Raw genomic sequence first — 19588 nt, forward strand, 5'->3', positions numbered from 1 at the left:
GAAGCAATTGGCTGAACACGCTCAAATCAGTCAACAAGCAGTCCATCAAATCACTGGCTCCCTGTGTGCAACTGGCAAATAGGATCTGAGCTGAAACAATGGGCATTCAAGCATTCCTACCGGGAAATAACCAACTGGCAAAAACCGAAAGCAGTCTGTCTTTTGCTGACCCCCAGTTTTGCAGTTTCTCAGTGGAACTGGCTTCCTCAGGAAGTGGTGGGTTCTCCATCTTTGGAAATTTTTAAACAAAGGCTGGACAGCCATCTGACATAAAGGCTGATTCTGTGAAGGCTCAAGGGGGTGGCAGGTTACAGTGGATGAGCAATAGGGTTGTGACTGTCCTGCATAGTGCAGGGGGTTGGACTAGATGACCCATGAGGTCCCTTCCAACTCTATTATTCTGTGATTCTATGCACAACTACCAGAAAGCGGACTGACAGAAAATTCAGAATGACTATCTGTTCCAAACTTTCTGAATGCCTCTATTCCAAACAGGAAACTGTTTCCTTTCTGTATTCCTTTATAGAAAGCAAAACAGATCTCTGTAATATTCTCTGCTCTCACAACAATATATGAATAATGTATGAATACAATGGATTTTGTATTCAATGGATTTTGAGACGGCTGCAGCATAAGCACCAGACATTTGTCCCATGATAAGCCATACAGATATTTTACTTTGTCTGTATCAACACAATTTCAGAGTGTGAATTAATGAGCTATGTATTTTAAATCAATACGTTATCAGCCAAAGGACTGGCATATATATAGATATAGATCAGTGTTTTTCAAAAGCAGTGGATGTATTTTCACAGCTGACCCTATGACGAAATGCCTTTCCATCCAAGTATTATCCTCTGTACAGCTCCAGAGGATAACTCCTGGGCTTACATTCTGTACAGGCTCAGAGGGTACAAGGGACGTTTCTAGTTAGGAGAAAATTTGAAAGATAAGTGAGGATCAAGGCTCTACCATAACCCAAACAATTCCATAGGGCCTTCATAATAGAGCTCTTCTGCCAACTGGGGAGAAGTTGGTATTACTAGCATCCCCATACTGAAGAATCAAAGGCCGATATATATATTATTCAATAGAGGTTGAAGTTCACAATTTAGATTATTATTTGAAAACGGGATATATCAAGATACCGTTCTGATTGGATCCTATACAATAGCGGTCCCCAACCTTTCTCAGGTCAGGGACCGCCTCCGGAGTGAGGGAAGAGTTGACGGCCTGGGTGCTGCAAAAACATGCACGCGCAATTGCAGCGCAAGCGCATTTTCGCCACCAGGTGGCGCTAACGCGCATGCGCGGCAACTGCGCGCATGCGCGTTTGTGTCACCGCCATGCCGGCGGCTGCACCTGCCTCTTCCCTTCCTTCTTGCTGCCGGCGGGGGAAAGCAGGCGTGGCTGGCGGCAGCCCGGTATCGTGGCCTTTGTGGCCCGCCACCGGGCCGCAGACCGGGGGTTGATGACCCCTGCTATACAAGAATAAACAAGAACGAAGAACCTTTTCTTTCATGTATTCTGTATAATTTTACTACATCTATAATAGCTTTGGGATAAGTTTTTTCTCTTGTATTGTATTCACTACAAACCGTCCCACTTGTCTATATTAGCAGAGTAAATAAGGCAGTGAGGTTGCACACTCTGATTTAAGAGGAGGTACTTGATAGTGCAGAGGAGAGACAGAGATAAGAGCTGACTACAAGCCTAACTAAAAGAGACACTGAATTTGTGGCTTCAGAGACGAAACAGGAAATTGCCCCTAAGAGTAGCAATCTGGAGTCAGACAAGGAATGAAGGAGAGAAGGTCCTGACCTCAATATCCAATCTAACAGTCTTCTTGCTGCCCCCTGGAGGGTCTTCTTCCCTTCTTCTTTGTACACCAGACATTGCCTATTCCAACAAAGATATCCATCCCAAATTAAGATGCATGAGCCCCAAAAGGTAAGCCTGTTGGAAAGCTTCAATGCAAAAGATAAATATGTTGAAGCATACTTTACATCCCAGGGAGTTTAAATTATTCATTTATAATTTTCATTTATAGGAAACGCTACCATTTAATCCTATGCAGAATGTTTCCCATCAAAGCTCACTATGGCCAAGGGGTTAAACTTGAGTCAGTCTGCAAAGAATTGCAATTGAAATCTCCTTCAAGCTTGAAAGCTGATTTCATGCAAACTTACTGCAAACTTTTCTCCACTGGGAGACTCATCTGTCCCCCGTACGTCTGCTGCCAGCAGATAAAAACTTTTTGGTTTTACCTCATTGTTCCTTCACTGCCTCTTATTGCCCTTTCCTGCTAAGTTATAAATTTTAATTGCTTTAATGTTTGTTTTGTGTGTGTTTTAAAGCTTGTTTTAATGTTTTTGATTGTTTATCACCTTGGAGACCCTGGTGCAGTGGTTCTCAACCTTCCTAATGCCACGACCGTTTAATACAGTTCCTCATGTTGTGGTGACCCCCCAACCATAAAACTATGCAAGTGTTCTTTCACAGAAATTAAACCAAAACTGACCAGTGGTGTGAAGGTCCATTGTTCATGATTGTATATACATTGGTTTTTTTCCGGGGTTTCTCAGTTCAGTTCTGCCGCTCATCCCACAATGCTGATCTCGCTCTTTTCCGCTGCTCCAGGCAGACAAAAGCTCTATTGCGATCTACCCCACAAGGCTGTTGTGTAGATGGCATCCCCTCAGCCAAACTGCTTGCCCTGCCACATCCCCAGTGAAAGAGTCATTCGACCCCTAGGTTGAGAACCACTGCCCTAGAATGGTGGTCCTCAATCACAGGGCTGCGGCCCGGTGCCAGGCTGCGAAGGCCCAGGCACCGGGCCGCGGCTCCCTCTCCCCACCCCCCCAGGCCGCAAGCTTCTTTTTGCGGGAGGAGGGGGGAGAGGGAAGTGCGGCCGCATGCGCATTTGCGCCATGCGCAGCCGCATGACACTTGCATGGCATGGCCACGCATGGGTGCATGCGGCCATCCATGGTGCAAATGCGCATGCGCGGCCGCCAGATCTCCCTCCCACACCCACCGATCCGCAGCCTAAAAAAGGTTGCGGACCACTGCCCTAGAAGGATGGAAAGCCAGCATGAAATGTTTGAAATGCAATAAATAGATAAATAGAAATAGGGTTATTTCTCTTCAAAAGGTAAAGGATATAATGTTTAGATGATGTGATGTTTTGAACTGACCAGGGAAGAATCCCATATTTAATACTTTAATTGGGGTTGGAAACTTGGTCTTAACTGGAGCATTTTGGTGACACTTACGAACCAGACTGGCAATGTTTTAACATTTTTATTCTTACTGTGCTATTAGTTGCTTGTGGTTTCATGCTAGTAAAGAGTCTTGGATACAGTTTTGTGAAATAAGGATGAACACTGATTCTCTAAACACTTCTTTTGTTCTGTCAAAGGGTACACCTACATGACTGTTATTTTGGGCCTACCATTTATTTGAGCTTCAAAGAACTTTCATAAGAAATACCTTTTCCCTTTTAGAAAACTGAGCTATTGATCAAACGACGTCACTTTTACATGCTACCAAACCCAAAATGGGGGCATGGGAATCTTCACTTCCAAGCAAAAATTTTTTTACGTGCTCACACTTCCTCGTCATATACTGTAATGGGCCTTTTAGATACTCGTTCCTAATGGCATTTCCTATTTGCAACCGCAGGTGTTTAAAAGCAATGGGAGAAGAGACCATGTTACAAGGACATGTTACCCTGGCAATGGAAGCAGGGAACGATGCGACACTACCAATCACATCACCAGCCTGGCCACCCATCCTTGTCCGATGCATCAATAACACTTATTCAGCGTACAACAGAAGGTTAGTTCAGTTTGCAAGTCTAGTCGTAGTAAAAAATATTGCCACAGCGTGAAAAAAGATGGCACAGACACAGAAAACACTGGACTGAAACAGTTTGCGGAGTGACACTTCATAATAACGACACAATGGCAAATTTTTAAATCAAGCGCTTTTTACATTCTATTTCTACACTTATACCTGAAACATTATTCTTCAGTATAAGGGAATATGCTTAGAGCTTGCAGCTCATATATATTTTCTTTTTAAGGTGGAAAATGTGATGCAGCTAATCTGATCTATTTTGTATTTTTATAAAGCATTCATTCCCATCCACAGGGAAAGGGGTGGGGGAGATTTGCCTGTGCTTTCATTTGTGGAACTTGCCTGTCTAAAATGGCAGACACGTAATCACTTTTTTTCCAATTATGTTTGTGACAGTGAATAAAATTGTTGTGATTCATCAACCTTTTAAAATTAATAGTGCTATCTTTGCTTCTTCACAGAGCATCACAACTACTGAATTAATTTATTTTCCAGTCCTTGAAATTTAATTTATTTTATTAATTTATTTCCCAGTGCTTATATATAAAGGTGCTTACTAGTCATTGTTTATAACAGATGCACAACTTGGAGGTGAACAAGGTTAGATCAACAGAAGTATTTAAAAGGGGCCCATATGGAGAATGGAGCAGAATTGTTCTCTCTTGCCCCAGAGGAACAGACCAGAACAAATGGGATGAAATTAATTCAAAAGAAATTCCATCTAAACATCCAAAAGAAGTTCCTGACAGTTAGAGCGGTTTCTCAGTGGAACAGGCTTCCTCGGGAATTGGTGGGTTCTCCATCTTTGGAAATTTTTAAACAGAGGCTGGACAGCCATCTGACGGAGAGGCTGATTCTATAAAGGCTCAAGGGGGTGGCAGGTTACAGTGGATGAGCGATTGGGATGTGAGTGTCCTGCATAGTGCAGGGGGTTGGACTAGATGGCCCATGAGGTCCCTTCCAACTCTATGATTCTATGAGAAGCTAGTGCCTGACACTGTCTAAACTGAAACACAATTATGGCTGCAATCTTGCACACTGGTTCATGGCACCCATGAAAGAGTCTCAAACCGTGTTGAGGTTCTTAGTCTATGCTGCTACAGAATTGTTGCCCAAATTTAGCTGGCATAACCCAAAAAATCTGTGTCTCCAGTTAACAATTACTGAATATTTTTTCTAGCCTGCTCAGTATTTTCCTGATGGTAGTCAGCAAGAGATAGGCAATCAACTGGATCTAACTTTTCTCCAAGGAACATTCCTCCAGTCTAAGGAGATGTTTTAATGGATCATTCAAAGAGACACCCAAGTTCAATAACTCAGGCTTTATTACAGGCAATGGTGGAACAAATTGGAAACAAGCATAACTCCTCCCTTAGTAGCCTGCCCTGTGATAAAAAGCTGCATTTCTAAGTTCTTTTTGATTGGAAACAGTCTTTGTTGCAGCTCCCTCTATTGGTCAGGATAGCTTTCTAATAGGAGCTTCCCTACAACTTGTGGCTTTTCGCACTGGCATCCAGCTTCAAATTTTGTTCAGTGGAGTGATAGAAGGTAGGCTCCACCCCGAAAAATAGTAATTTAATAATAATTCAAACAGGTAAAGAAAGTCAAAAAGTTCCAAACAGTAGAAATCACAGCAGTTAAGCCATCTCAGTGATAAAACAGTAACCTTGGAAATCAGCAGCACAAAGTAACTCAAAACGGGGTAGGCTGTAAATAGGGTTGGGCAAACAAAACAAAACCCAGGTCTTTTTTTGGAGGGGGGGGGTGTATTGAATCCAAAAGTTATTTGTATTGCTCAATATTCCCAACTTTCTTTTTCTTTTTTGCTCCATTATACCCTATGGAGACCATTATAGTCAATGATCCCTTTAGGGTTTAATGGCAAATTGATCCGGGAGTAGCTGGCTGGGGGGAGGGGGTGATTTTTGTGGTAGAGATGCCAAATTTACTTCATATAGCTATGCTGCAAATTTGGTGCTTTTCCTCCCCCCTCTGCCCCCCCCAAGTTTCAAAAAGATTGGATCAGGGTCCAATTCTATGGTCCCCCAAAGAAGGTGCCCCATCTTCCATTGCTTTCAATGGAAGGGGGGGAATGACATCTAAAGGGAATGTGGTCCCTTTAAATGCATTTTGAGGCTGAAAGTATACTCCAAAGCAGTGGTCCCCAACCTTTATTAGGCTGGGGACCGGCAGGGCATTGGGCCGCGCCCGCAGGAACCGCGCAGGCCACGCCCACGAGCTGCGCCCGGCCGCGCCCGCGGGCCGCACCCGTGGATCGGGCCGCACCTGCGGGCCGCGCGGGCGCGGCCCGGCCCTGATTCCCTCTCCCCGCCCTCCCGCAGTAAGTAGCTTCCCGGGCCGCAAGCTTGCGGCCTGGGAAATTTTTTACTGCGGGGGGTGGGTGGGGAGAGGGAGCCGCGGCCCGGTGCCATGGCCTTTGCGGCCCGGCGCCGGGCCGCGGCCCGCAGGTTGGGGACCACTGCTCCAAAGGTTAATAAAGGGCTCACTGTCCCTTTAAATACTTTCTGCAAGCAGTGTGTTCACCTGGAAGACATTTGAAGGGACAGCAATCCCTTTAAATGCCCTTTATATCTGGCTATCCTGAAAATATTTCTTAAATACAGGCCCAATCAGCTGAAAGAATAACTGGAAATACCAGTACAGCATTCCTCAGCTCAGATACACCAAATGCACACCCTCTAACTGTAAGCAGCGTGGAATAATAGTTTAACAGACCAACAAGAGTAGCAAGCATTTTTCGCCCAAGCCTAAAATTATTTATTTATTTATTTATTTATTTAGATTTATATATCGCCCTCCCCGAAGGCTCAGGGGCATGTGAATTTCGCTCACTTATTCATTCACCTTTATTGGAATACCAGAATATTACAAAGTATATATAGCGGAAGGTCAGATCAAGGGAAAATATACATAGATAACAGCAAACCAGGTAAATCAGTAATACACTAAAAGAGCTTACTTCTGGCTATAAGTACTTCGCCTAATAATATAGTGACCGTGGCTGTAATCTCAAGTGAATGATGCTTTAATAAATATTGGAATGCACTTTCCTTATTTACAAGATCTTTGGAATGTAATAAAGGGAATAGGAATTCTTCACAGGAAACCCCATGAGGCTGGCAATTTAGAATTATGTGTTCAGCTGTATCAAGTAGGTTTACAGAACAGAAAAATAACCTCTCCTGAAATGGAAACTGCTGATATCTCCCAGCTAACACCTTTAGGGGAGAACATTTATCCTGGCCAACATAAAATCTCTATGATGGAAAGGGTTATATAAATTATGGAAATAATCAGCCATCCTTCCAGGCTGAATTTGTAAACCAGATTTAGCAGGAGAGCATTTATGATGTTGAGAGTAAAATAGTTTTGGGAATTCAAGGTCCAATAGTCACTAAAGAGGGACAACTCATTAGAAAGCAGAAAAGAAATCTATCAATAGTCCAATTTGAGATATTTTTAATTCAATAGCAGAAAGGCAAGAGGCACAATGAGAACCATTTTAAACAAAAAGTTATACAGCTGTAAAGTATATTTTGAATCACTAAATGTCAGCTCAGTCCTTCACAATTAGCAGAATAAAGCATATACTTGGGGACATCTAAGAGTTGATGAAAGTAATTTGCCAGGACACCTTCAATAATGTTATTTAATGCTTTTATCCATATGGGTATAGTATTTGCAATGAGATTTTAGCATAAAAATTCTTACTACAGCAGGAACAAACAAAGAAGATAAAAATGTTTAATTTGGGCAAAGGAGCATTTGACCAAATTTATTGTTCAGGTTCGATGGGTTGACCAATTATGTGAATTTTGCATTGCACCCAAAAGTTAGAAACGTAGGTTCCAGAAGGGCCTCCTTAAAGGAGAGACCTTTTCACAGTTGGATACCTGCAAGAACAGCACCCTTTCCGTGGCCATTTGCCTTGCTTCTGTGGTCAAGTACACAAAAAATGATGGGTAGAGTTTTCAAATTATAGTTTCAGGACTCAAAAGCAGATTGCATCTCTCTCACAAGTCACAGGACCAGGAGAAAGAATAGGATGAGCTAGTAAAGGAGGTTTGAGAAGGCTTGTGACAAATGTAAGTTTGTTTCTGCATAATGCACAAAATGGCCATATAATATAGCCTTTTGCTCAGTTTGGATAATGTGTGACTCTTGTGTTTTATATAGGATTTCAGGTCCCTCCAAGCTGCTGGTAGGCCTGGGGGGTGGGGGGGAAAGCTTACTAGAAGTTTATACCATACTTCAGCACATTTTATCTTTGCTATCAATAATTATGATACACGGATTTTCCGGAACATGGTTAATAATAGCCTCTCTGCAGTGTCTAGTATTCTACCATATATTGCTCCTGTGACTTGGGAACATCTTTTTACCTCTATTTTTGCAAGAGTCTCTGGATTTGATTCAGGATGAGTTCTGGCCAAACCCACTGAGACTAACCCATGGCACTTGGCTCTCCCAGAGACAGTATGCTCTTTAATTAAGTTAAGCTCCAGAGCCTGATTTAATACCAGTTGATCTTCTGAAAGACAATCTGCTAAGGTGGAGCAATCTATTTCCCCCCCTTATCTGAATTAATGCCTCAGGAATTATTCCCATAGCTTGGGAAAATGCAACAATAAGTCCCTATATACAAAAAGGTGACCAAGAATGTTCCTACGGATTACTGGCCTATTAGCTTGTCAACAACAGGTAAGGTATATATGCAGCCTTTCTCCATTCCAAGCTTCTGCACTGGGTAGAGTCAGAAGCTATATGAACAAGCATGATTTATGAGAGGGTGTTCCAGTCCTTGATCATTGCCTGATAGACCTTTTACGCACTGGAGGCTTCATGCCAGACTGCAGGCTGGAGTTTTAGTCGTGGCAGGTTGCCCCACCTCTTCCGGAACCTACATGGGGGAACATTTGGCCTGCTGCACCTTATCCGCCCCCAATATGTGCTCCTGCACAGGAGATGGGGCAATGAAGTTCCCAGTGCATAAATGGTCATATTGTATAATTTAGTTATTTAGTTAATTAATCTTATCTTTCAGGAGGCCATTTCTATGCAGCATTTATGGATCTTAGGGCTGCATTTGGTTCAGTCCCAAGGTGCCATCTTTAACCTAAATTGACCAAAACATAAATAGATAAAGGGCTTCTCTGGTTAATCTTTAAATTATATTAGAATACAATGGCACATATTCGCTGTGGACCAGAAGTGCAACAGACTGATCTATCCTCTTTTTACAAGGTGGAAAGGTTTCTTAGCCCTTCTACTTTTTAATCTTTAAGTAAATGACATGAGTCTTTCAAGGCTTTGCCCTTCATGCACTTATATTGGCTCGACGTAAAACCTCTGTTTTGCTCAATGCAAATGACTTGCTCCTATTATCTAAATCAGAAGTTGTACTTTATAAGGTATTAAATGTATGTATTGTATTCAGGAGGGACTATGATAAGCCTAAAATAATAATCTTTTCAAAAAGACCTTGCTTTAGACAGAAGATTTGGACTGTTAAGGGAGGGAAAATAGAGCAGGCGACTCATTTTAAACATCTGGGAGTTATGTTTAGTTATAATCTGACTTCCATGTCCATGTTCATTCAGCTACTGAAATTGCTAGGACCAAGGCAAATACTCTTTTAAGGTGTTTTATTCAAAAGGAGGTCAGTGTGTGCTGGTGGCTATCAAGGCTTTTCATACTAAAATAATTTCTTGGATCTTGTTTGGGGCAGATATGTGGGAAAACAGTTTTTGAGTCTCTGGACTATATACTTCTTCACTTCCTGTGTGAAGGATAGCAGGAATGCCTAACTGTTGCAGAAACTGCATTTAGAGATTGCACAGTGCTCACTGGAATCCAAGGCTCGGATTGCTGCCTTTAATCCGTGATTGAGGGTTCTTTTTTCAGTGCCCAACACCCAGACAGGGTTTTTGCATCTTTTGAAGGACGATAATTTTAGAAGAGCTTGGGAGAGGTATGTTGTTAATAGGCTTAAGTTTCTTGACCTTTATGCTTAGGAATATGGACTATCAGGAAGCATCGAGGATGATCAGGACAAGGGTGATTAACCTTAATCATGCCAGTACACTAATCCAGGCAAGGCAGGCAGGCAAGGAACTGGCCCACCAGGACTCTGTGTTCCTAAATAAACCAGCCTTTTATTTAAAAGTTTTAAAAGTTTGTTGTAAGGAATTAGAAAAGGGGTAGAATGCAAATTTATTCAATATAGCATAATCTTCACAGAGCATGCAGCATACAACCCCCTCAAAAAAAACCTAATTTACAGCCTGATAACCATTGACTTTCAAGTCAGGCAGTTTTACGTTTAAGTTTGTGAAACTCCTAACATCTTCTCCTGTAAAGTTCTCAGGGGTTGAGTGCATGAAATCCAATCTAGCATTCTTTTTCACCAGCCCCAAACTTTTAAATCCTTGGGCCTGCATAATCAGGCGATCATTTAGAGCTGATCAAATGCCCCATTTGGACCGTTTATGCACTGGGAACTTCACTGCCCCAGCTCCCGTGCAGGACCACAAATAGGGGGCAGATGAGGTGCACCAGGCCAAATGCTCCCCCGTGTGGGAGCAGGAAGAGGTGGGGCAACCTGCCACGACTAAAACTTCAGCCTGCAGCATGGCATGAAACCTCCAGTGCATAAACGGTCTCAGTGGAAACTTTGAGAGGACAACTTCACTTTTCACTCATTCCCATACCCCAATCAAAATTCTCAGGTTTTACACATCATCAATTAGCTAGGGCAAAGAATTTGCCTTGGAAAGATAGTAGAGTCACTCTCATACTGATGCTAATTGCAAAATCTGAGGGACTGAAGGCAATAGATTGTTTTATGTATTGTTGTTTGTTCTTATGTAAACCGCCCTGAGCCCCCGGGGAGGGCGGTATATAAATAAATAAACAGACAAACAAACAAATAAATATATGTACATAGTGGGCAATAACAAAGAAAAAGGGGAGGCTTTCAAAATCTTTTACCAGGGAGCAGGTATGCTCCATTTCCAGATTGGGGCCCTTACCTCATATTTGAAACTTACAGTTCCTAGCCATTGGTGTGCTTTTATGCTCACCAGATTGAAAGTTCTGCCTACTGCTAAAATTCCATTTTCAGACTGTTTCTCTGGTTGTGCACCTGGTGCTTTAGAGACTGGAGACCATATTTTTCTATTTTGTGATCAATGGACTGTCCCCAGAGTTCTCTGAATTTTGTCTAGGCATCAGCTCTCTGTTGAGTCCCGAGTGGTACCTTTACTGTTCGCAGATATTGATCCAGAAGTAACTCAATCTGTTGCAAAATATTTGACAATAGTTATCTCCTTAAAATGCTTCTAAAACAGCAGTACCTTGCTGATTTTTTGAGACATTGTACAGGTCCACTGTTTTATCTTATCCTATAACGTATTTTAGACTTTGTATGAGATACGTGTATTTTATTGATTTGGTGCCTTGTCTTGCAGCTTGTTCTGTCATGCTTTCTTATTTTGGTTTGTCTCTTTTGCTGTGTTGTGATGTACTGGTTTTATACTCAAGACCTTTGACCATTATAAGCTTAATAATAAAGGAAAGGGATTTTTTAAAAGACGAGAACCACTGGCACAGAAGATTATTCTGCAAACCTTTTAAAATATCTTGTTCTGCTATACAATGTGGCTGTCCAGGCAGTTGTCCAAAATAGAAAATTGGTGTAATGAGATATGAGATTCTTAATCCTTAAAAAGCAAATTACATGGATAAGGAGGGGGGCTAAACTCTGTCCCTTCATGTACATTTTATATCGTTTTGCAATCAATGAATCCACTCAATCTTGCCCAATAGCCCTTCTTTATACAGCCCCATGATCCCCAGCATAGTCCCCTTTTCCATCAGCAGAGTTCTAATTCCATGGCCTTAAACATTTTTATTGCATTATTTCGCTGAGTTACCTTCCATACATGAAGGACAGGATTTAGCTCCACTGTTCAATAAGAAGAGTTGTTTTTTATACCCCGCTTTTTACTGCCTGAAGGGGTCTCAAAGCAGCTTACAATCGTCTTCCCTTCCTCTCCCCACAGCAGACACCCTGGGAGTAGGTGAGGGTGAGACAGCTCTGAGAGAGACTGCTCAGTCAGAACAGCACTATCAGGGCTGTGATGAGCCCAAAGTCTCCCAGCTGGCTTCATGTGGAGGAGCAAAGAATCACGTCCGGCTCTCCAGATTAGCCATTACTCTTCATCACTACACCATGCTGGCTGTATCCATTTAGTACCCCTTACCCCAAAACACACCCTATTTAGACATAAATGAACAGACAGGTATATACAATTACATTTGAACCTCTTGGTCAAATCTAGCTCAGCCTTTTGGTTATAAGACAGGAGTAGTCAAACTGCGGCCCTCCAGATGTCCATGGACTGCAATTCCCAGGAGCCCCTGCCAGCGAATGCTGGCAGGGGGCTCCTGGGAATTGTAGTCCATGGACATCTGGAGGGCCGCAGTTTGACTACCCCTGTTATAAGATCTTTTAAACCTCATTGGTTAGTCGCTGCTCATGGTCAAAGTCCAGTGGGATTGGTGATCCTGTGTCAGCAGGGATCCTCACTTGTAAAACTACATGCTGTGGTTTTATCGATTGTCCATCCCGTGCTTTACATATACCTCAGGAGAGAGGCGCATGGTTCTTTTGTACTCTTTCCAAACCATTCACAATGTGCGCACGTGTGTGTGAGAGAGATTGAGATGTTCCTTCCTTCCCTCCACATACCTCTCCCAGCAGGAACCAGAATTGTTCCAGGGCCCTGCCCCACACATTGCAAGGGTCTCTGGAGCAATCTGCTATTTCCTGATGGGAGTGGACAGGCCAGCCAAAGGTTAACAGTGAGACTTATTGCAGGCTTCAAGTTCTACTCTGCCCAGTGCTAAGGTCAACCTTGCATGCTTTTTTGTGGAGAGCTCATTGTCCTAATTCCAACCCTCCTGAAAAAAAAAGACCATATTGACTAAGGGCGTGTAAAGAAACTATCAAAGTACAGCGTCCCCTTCATCTGAAAAAGCCATTCCTTTTGAAATAAGTTCTTGAGCCTGCTGCCAGCATCCATGAAGCCTGAACTCCCTTTGAGTCATTCATCATCTCAGATGCCAGATCTCAGCTGCTCAAAGACTTTTGACAAAGGTTACTACACACAATCTCTCTCCCCTGAATTGGTTCTCTGGTTACAGCGAGAGAGATGTGTCAGATCTATGCTTTCCTTTATTATTAAACTTTGTGCTAAAAGTGATAAGTTGAAGGAATAGTTCTGGATATAACGGCAAAATGAACTAAGTTGATCTACACCCCACCCCCCTTCCCCAAGCCTCTATTTCTTGATAAAAGGCTTCTGTATTAGTCATTGAAAGGAAAAGAATGAAGATGACTCACTAAATCTCCTTTCAGGTAGCCCACTCAAATTCCGCTGATGTCTCTAACCCCAAGTCAACGCTTCATCTCTATTCACAGCTGTCAATAAATTCTTATCTTCTTAAAGTTATCAAAAACTTACTGAGAGGTAGCACACTAGAGACACAAAATAATTTGTTTCCTTAAAATATTCTGGTGGATTCACAGCCTACGGGCAGTGGCGGATCAATCTTATGGTGAAGGGGAAGGGGTATTGTTGGGTCTGTGGACATTCAAAGACTAAGCCTGTGATCCAAAACTGTTGTTAGGGCTTCTTCAGTTCCCTGTGATCCAAAACTGTTGTTAGGGCTTCTTCAGTTCCCTGGACGCAGCCAATCAGGGTAGAGACTTAAGGCCCAGTCATAGGCCTTCGTTAATGGCCAAACACACGTACCGGTGGCAGCCAGAAATGTGTATATATAAGTTATAAAATTCTGATTGCTGGAGTTCAGTATTTCTCGTTTCAGTAAAGTTGGTTGTTGGAGCTCTGGATTTAATAGATATGAAGAGGAGTATTGTCAGGAAGAAGTCTCACAGATCTTAAAGATGCCATTAACAGAGCATGTCTGATGTCACAAAGAGTCAGAACAGGCGAAGACCAGGCAGATGAGCTGGGATTCTGTTGTCAACAAACGACATTACATTTAGATTTGGTTTTCAGAAGCTTTTGATAAAAAGTCACTGTCCACAGATAAAATGATGCAGGAATCCACTGACAATGTAGAGGTGCCTGATTTGTTTTCCTGCTACAGAGCCCACCAGGAATAATGGCAGGTAAAATATCAAGGGAGACCCCATGGATCTATTGAGCTAACCGTATTGCTTTCACTTGAAGAAAGAAACCTTTCCTTGATGTAAGAAGCTTTTAAGTCAAGTCAAGGCTTCTTGCATTAGGAGAAAGCGTCACCATTAGCAGAACAGATTTGTGGGATTAAGGCCATTCCTTTAGCATAACAGGCATATCTTTATGGCCCAGGATATGGTCTGAAATAAATATTAACCTTGCTGAAGACAAGGTGGGTCTAGACCTAGGTATTTTCCATATGGGTCAATATAACACACTGTATAGGAGTGAACCAAAGAGAAATACTGTGTGGCAATTAATGCTAATAACAATAGACATCAAATAATGAGGCCAGCCAAGAAAGCATACTACGCCACATATAAACTGGGCCACCCTCTCCTCAATCCCTCCCTCATTCCGACTCCTTTCAGTCTAGCTGATTTGCCTTATAACACCATACAGACTGATGCAGGAAGCAATTCATTTTAATTCTTTTAATTTTTAAATTGTTGTTTTATGTACTATTAATATTTTGTTTTATGAACTATCAATTATTTATTCTTTGCTGTACACCGCCCTGAGACAGCTATACTATGAGTGGCAGTCTATAAATCAAATTATTTTATTTATCCTTACCATAAGTTACTCTTTATAATTGGGAAACTGCTATGTAGGTGGCCCTGTCCAGGTTGCAAAGTGCCATGCGGCGGGCCCTGTCTGGGTAGGGTCCGGGTCAGGAGGCCAATCTGGATTGGGCCGGCCCCTAGAGCGCCCACCTCCAGGAGCTTTGCTGGGCGTGTCCAGCCCCTAGAGCGCCCACCTCCAGGAGCTTTGCTGGGCGTGTCCAGCCCCTAGAGCGCCCACCTCCAGGAGCTTTGCTGGGCGTGTCCAGCCCCTAGAGCGCCCACCTCCAGGAGCTTTGCTGGAGTGCTGCCGAGAAGTGGCCAAAAGGCTCATGGCTGCTGAGGGGGCCCCTTCGCCGGCTCCTGCCATTCCCCCATACTCAGCCCGCCTGCTAACTGGCTGCACCGTTGAACTGCCACCTCCCCAGGTGAGTTCGGTTGGCTTGCCGTTTCCACCGCTCCTGGCCCTGCTAACTGCTTGCCCCGCCTTGCCCACGGGAGGGGCCGCGCCAGGCAGGGGGAACTCCGGCAGCCCCAGTTTCCTCTCCCCACCACTGCCGCCATGTCGGGCGGCAAGAAACTCTATCTGGACTCCATCCACCATGGGGGCTCAGCCTGGATTCCAAGGCTGAGCCCCCATGGCACCTTCCTGTTGCTGCCTGCAGTTTGGGTGGCGGCGAACTGGTGCTGGGGGCTCCTTTTCCTACCACCAAGGACACAGTGGTCTGCCGGGTCAACCATCCCCTCCTGATGGTGGAATGCGCCTCTGTCCGCTCGCACTGTCCCCTCAGGCCAATGGACAAACTACTGGGGTGTGTTTGGAGTTCTCATGGGGCCCCCACCACAGTTTTGCCCATGGGCCAGCTGCCTTAGTTGCCTTTCTCCCACGTGCCGGGTCTCCAAGCAACACAGCAGCGGAGATCGCTGGCGGGGGACAGTGAAGCAAGAGTAGGGCGTCAACGTGGCTGACGGAGCAGTGCAAACTGCGTAGCCGCTTGTGGGACAGCAGTTGGGACAGCAACTAGCCTAGCTCAATCTTGCCTCTCTCCCCTCCACTATATCTGCTTTTCGTTATCGGCCTCAAACCATTTCACACCTTATCGCTTCCATTGCTGAATGTTGGCCCTCCAAAGCAGTTAGCTGCAGAATGAGCTTTTCTCTGGAAGGGGGGGGGGGAGAGCCCTGCAGAAAATGCAGAGGGGGGTTGCTGGGTCCCCCCCCCCAAAGCCTTTGCTCACCTCGCTGATGGACACATTCCTTCCAATGTAATTTTAGGGCTCTGACCAAACATCGTCACACATCTCTGGCCAGAGGCAACAACGAGGTTTTGCCACCGACAGCCATGCTGACTCTGGGACAGAGCTGGGGGGGTGTTCCTTCAGCCCCCAAAGCCCTGTCGCCGCCTTGCAGAAGTAGCAACATGGCTTTGCGGCCCGCAGGGACCTTGCTGCTGTCGGGGAGCGGAAGGGGGAGGGTCTTCCAACTTCCCTTCAGCCACCTTTGCAGGCCAATGGGACCCTGCCACAGGGAGGGAGATGCCGGGCGGGGGGCTTCCCCTGACTCCTAAGACCCCTTTCAAAGCCCATTTTTTAAAATGGGCTTTGATGCTAGTTTATAAGTAAATTAAACACTTGTTTCAGTTTCTTCACTGAAAGTGTTTAATTGCTTGCAGAATTAATTTGAAGAACTGAAAACACTTCAGTTCATACCTTCAACAGTTCAGTATCAAAGTAAATCAAGAACAGTTTGCGTGTTACGCTAAAACTTAAAAATGGTGGTTGGCAAAGAACCTACAGTGGATTTCCCAATGACTGTAAATCAGCTATTCAGTATCATTATATCAATATGCCGTTATAATGATCTGTAAGAGGTTCTTTGAATTTCCCGCTTTCACCTAAAACTGTAAGTTTCTTGTGCCTTTTGTTGCAGCTGGGAATTCAGAGAAAACAGAGGTCCATTCCGCACAGCGTTGCTGAAGTGTTACCATTGTGTAACACTATTTTTTTTACATCACGCATGACGTCATACACAATCTGCAACACTCCTGCAACAATCCCGCAAAAATCGCTTTGTTGTAGCGCTTTTCGGGGGGAAAAAACTGCTAGACTCTTGAGAACAACCTGCAACACATCCAAAAATGACATGTGTGTTCTCAATATAGCGTTAAGAAGCATGTCCCTCCCTAAGCTCTTGCACCCAAGCTTCCGGCACTGCGATTGCCATTTTCCCCCCCTTAAACTGGCAAAAGCACAAATAAGCGATGCTTCTTTGGCTGAAATCCCTCCTCAAGCAATTGTCTGTAAAGTTTCCAAGCACAATACAGCCCCCTGTTCGACACTGCCTGTAATTTCGGCCAGAAATTGCACAGGGGGGAGGGATTTTTTTTAAACTTTAAGAGCGTGTAAACGATTAAGCGCCAGCTCCTACTCCAGCAAGCAAGGTCTTTCTGATACATCGAATGAACAAATATGCATTGCTACAGGTGCTTCCGGGTTTTTTAAACTGAAGTTTTTAAGGGAAGCATGAACACAACAGTTAATTGGCTGTTCTGTTTGATTGATGGCCAGGGCCGGGCGGAAGCGTGGAAAAATATTGCCTCCTTTGTTGCGATTTCAGCGAGACTGGAAACTTGTGCGCTACCAGAACAGCGCTAGTGGGAGAGCCTTTTTAAAGTGAAACCTGACTATTTGGGACCTGATTAAAAAGCCTACTTTAAAAAATGTGTTTTTTTTTCTTTCTTTCAAGCTAACTTGAAGAGGAAAAAGGGCATTGATGTGATCTGGAGCTTGGGTAGTGGTTAAGAGCAGCAGTTTCTAATCCGGAAAGCTGGGTTTGATTCCTTGCTGCTCCACATGCAATCTGCTGGGTGACTTTGGACCGATCACAGTTCTCTCAGCCTCACCTCCCTCACAGGGTTTCTGTTGTGGGGAGAGGAAGGGAAGACAATTGTAAGCCCCTTTGAGACTACTTCAGGTAGTGAAAAGTGGGTTATAAAAACACTCTTCTTAATGAATCAGAACAAAATACAGAAAGGATTATTCTGCACAGGGGCTTGGTGATCTAGCAGTGGATTCACTTCATAGTATTTGAGATGAAAAATTACTTTAAAGAAGTTTATCCAAAACTGAATTGAAGAAGTCGCGCCTGAATAAAATATTATGATTTTGATTCCACTTCATTGCTTGAGAGAGAGGAAAACAAGGGAGAGGAAAACAGTGCCACCTAAGTGACTACAGGTGTAAACAAGAAGAATCCAGGCCATTCTGTGCTTTTCATCACTGACAATACTAGAATTGCCAGAAGTAACATTCCTCTTGTGTTCCCATAGCAACACTCCATCCTTCAGTTTACAGTAATTAAAATTAACTCAACAATGGAGTATTATTTCACCAAGCACTATATCAGATAAAGGTGATGCAAAAGATTCCAGATCACAGCGAGGAGTGGTATATAAATCACATGAATAAAATAAATAAAATTGCAAGTTGAAATACACCACAATTGTATTTCCTTCTCCAGGGGTGCTATTTTACCCTTATAACCCCTACCGTAGCATTACTATGAATTATCAGCACCTCTGGTTGACTTCTTGATGGGGCCGCCTATCAACTTCCCAACGGTAGACTTCTTCCCCTGCCAACACTCAGAGGGCTGGTGGGGAGAAGGGCGGGATTACCATTGCCAGTGATGCAGTGATGTCATTTCAGGTCCAACTCGAAAGTGATGTTATCATGTAGGGGCAATGCATTAGCATTCACCCAAGACTCTATCATTAAATAACAGCATTTGGGGCAAATGCTAGAACATAGAAAGAAACTAAGGCCAATTGCCAATACAATTTGTCAAAAACTTACAAGCTGGTTTCAAGGCTATGAATACATGTGCCACAAGCCACTGAGAGTCTTCAGAAAGCGGCGGGATATAAGCCTAATAAATAATAGTGATAATAATTTGAAGACCACAAAGTATGACCAGAGTGTCTGGAAAGGACTTGTTGAATGGCATGGTCCCAACTGAGTGTATATTCCACATCTCAGAATGCCTTACCTTATACATATTTATTTATATAGCACATTTCATGTTCTGAAAAGGCTTATACTCTCAGTAGTTCTTCGGTAAACCTTGTCGAACATAGATCAATATTATTTCTATTACGCAAAGAGGGTGTGGCTAGGGAAATAGTTTGTGGCATCCAGGGTGAGACTTGCCAATTGATGATAATCAGATTTAAAAAAAAAAATTGGACTGTGGTATCATCTGAAATTATCTAAGAATTTGGTCCGATACAGAATTGTGTACCTAATTAAATAGGCATACGCACTGAGCAGAGCACCTTCTTTTAGTGGTTAGATATAACCCCTTTCTGTCCCAATGGCTGGGTTCCATACTCTAAGGCAGTGGTTCTCAAACCTTTTGGGGCTGCCACCCCCTTGGCTCCCAGGCCACATCCGTAGTCTGTCCCCCCACCACCACCATATATACACCTCTTTCCTAGCATTATGTCTATGGCAAATTTAAAACACTCTATATTGTCTACACATCTTTTTTTGTTGTGTGCAGCAGCCATGTTTCAGCCTGGAAAAAAAATATAAGTTCTTTGTAAAAGCCACTTTGGGTCCTCACTGGGGGGAAAAGATTTGGGGAAGAGTTACCAACCCTAATTTAAGAAATTCCTGGTGATCTGGGGTGGAACTTGGGAAGGACAGAGAATGAAGAGGGGAAGGAGCTCAGCTTGAAAAAAGAAACATGAAAATGTTATACCCCTGAGTTTTAGAAACAACTGAGTAACTGTAGGATGTTAACAATTCCTTAACAAGCTAGGTTCTGCAATGTTTTTGAAAGGGCTCTGAAGAAATAGATCCAAAGTGCATTTTT

The sequence above is a fragment of the Paroedura picta genome, chromosome 1, assembly GCF_049243985.1.
Source record: "Paroedura picta isolate Pp20150507F chromosome 1, Ppicta_v3.0, whole genome shotgun sequence".
NCBI lineage: Eukaryota > Metazoa > Chordata > Lepidosauria > Squamata > Gekkonidae > Paroedura > Paroedura picta.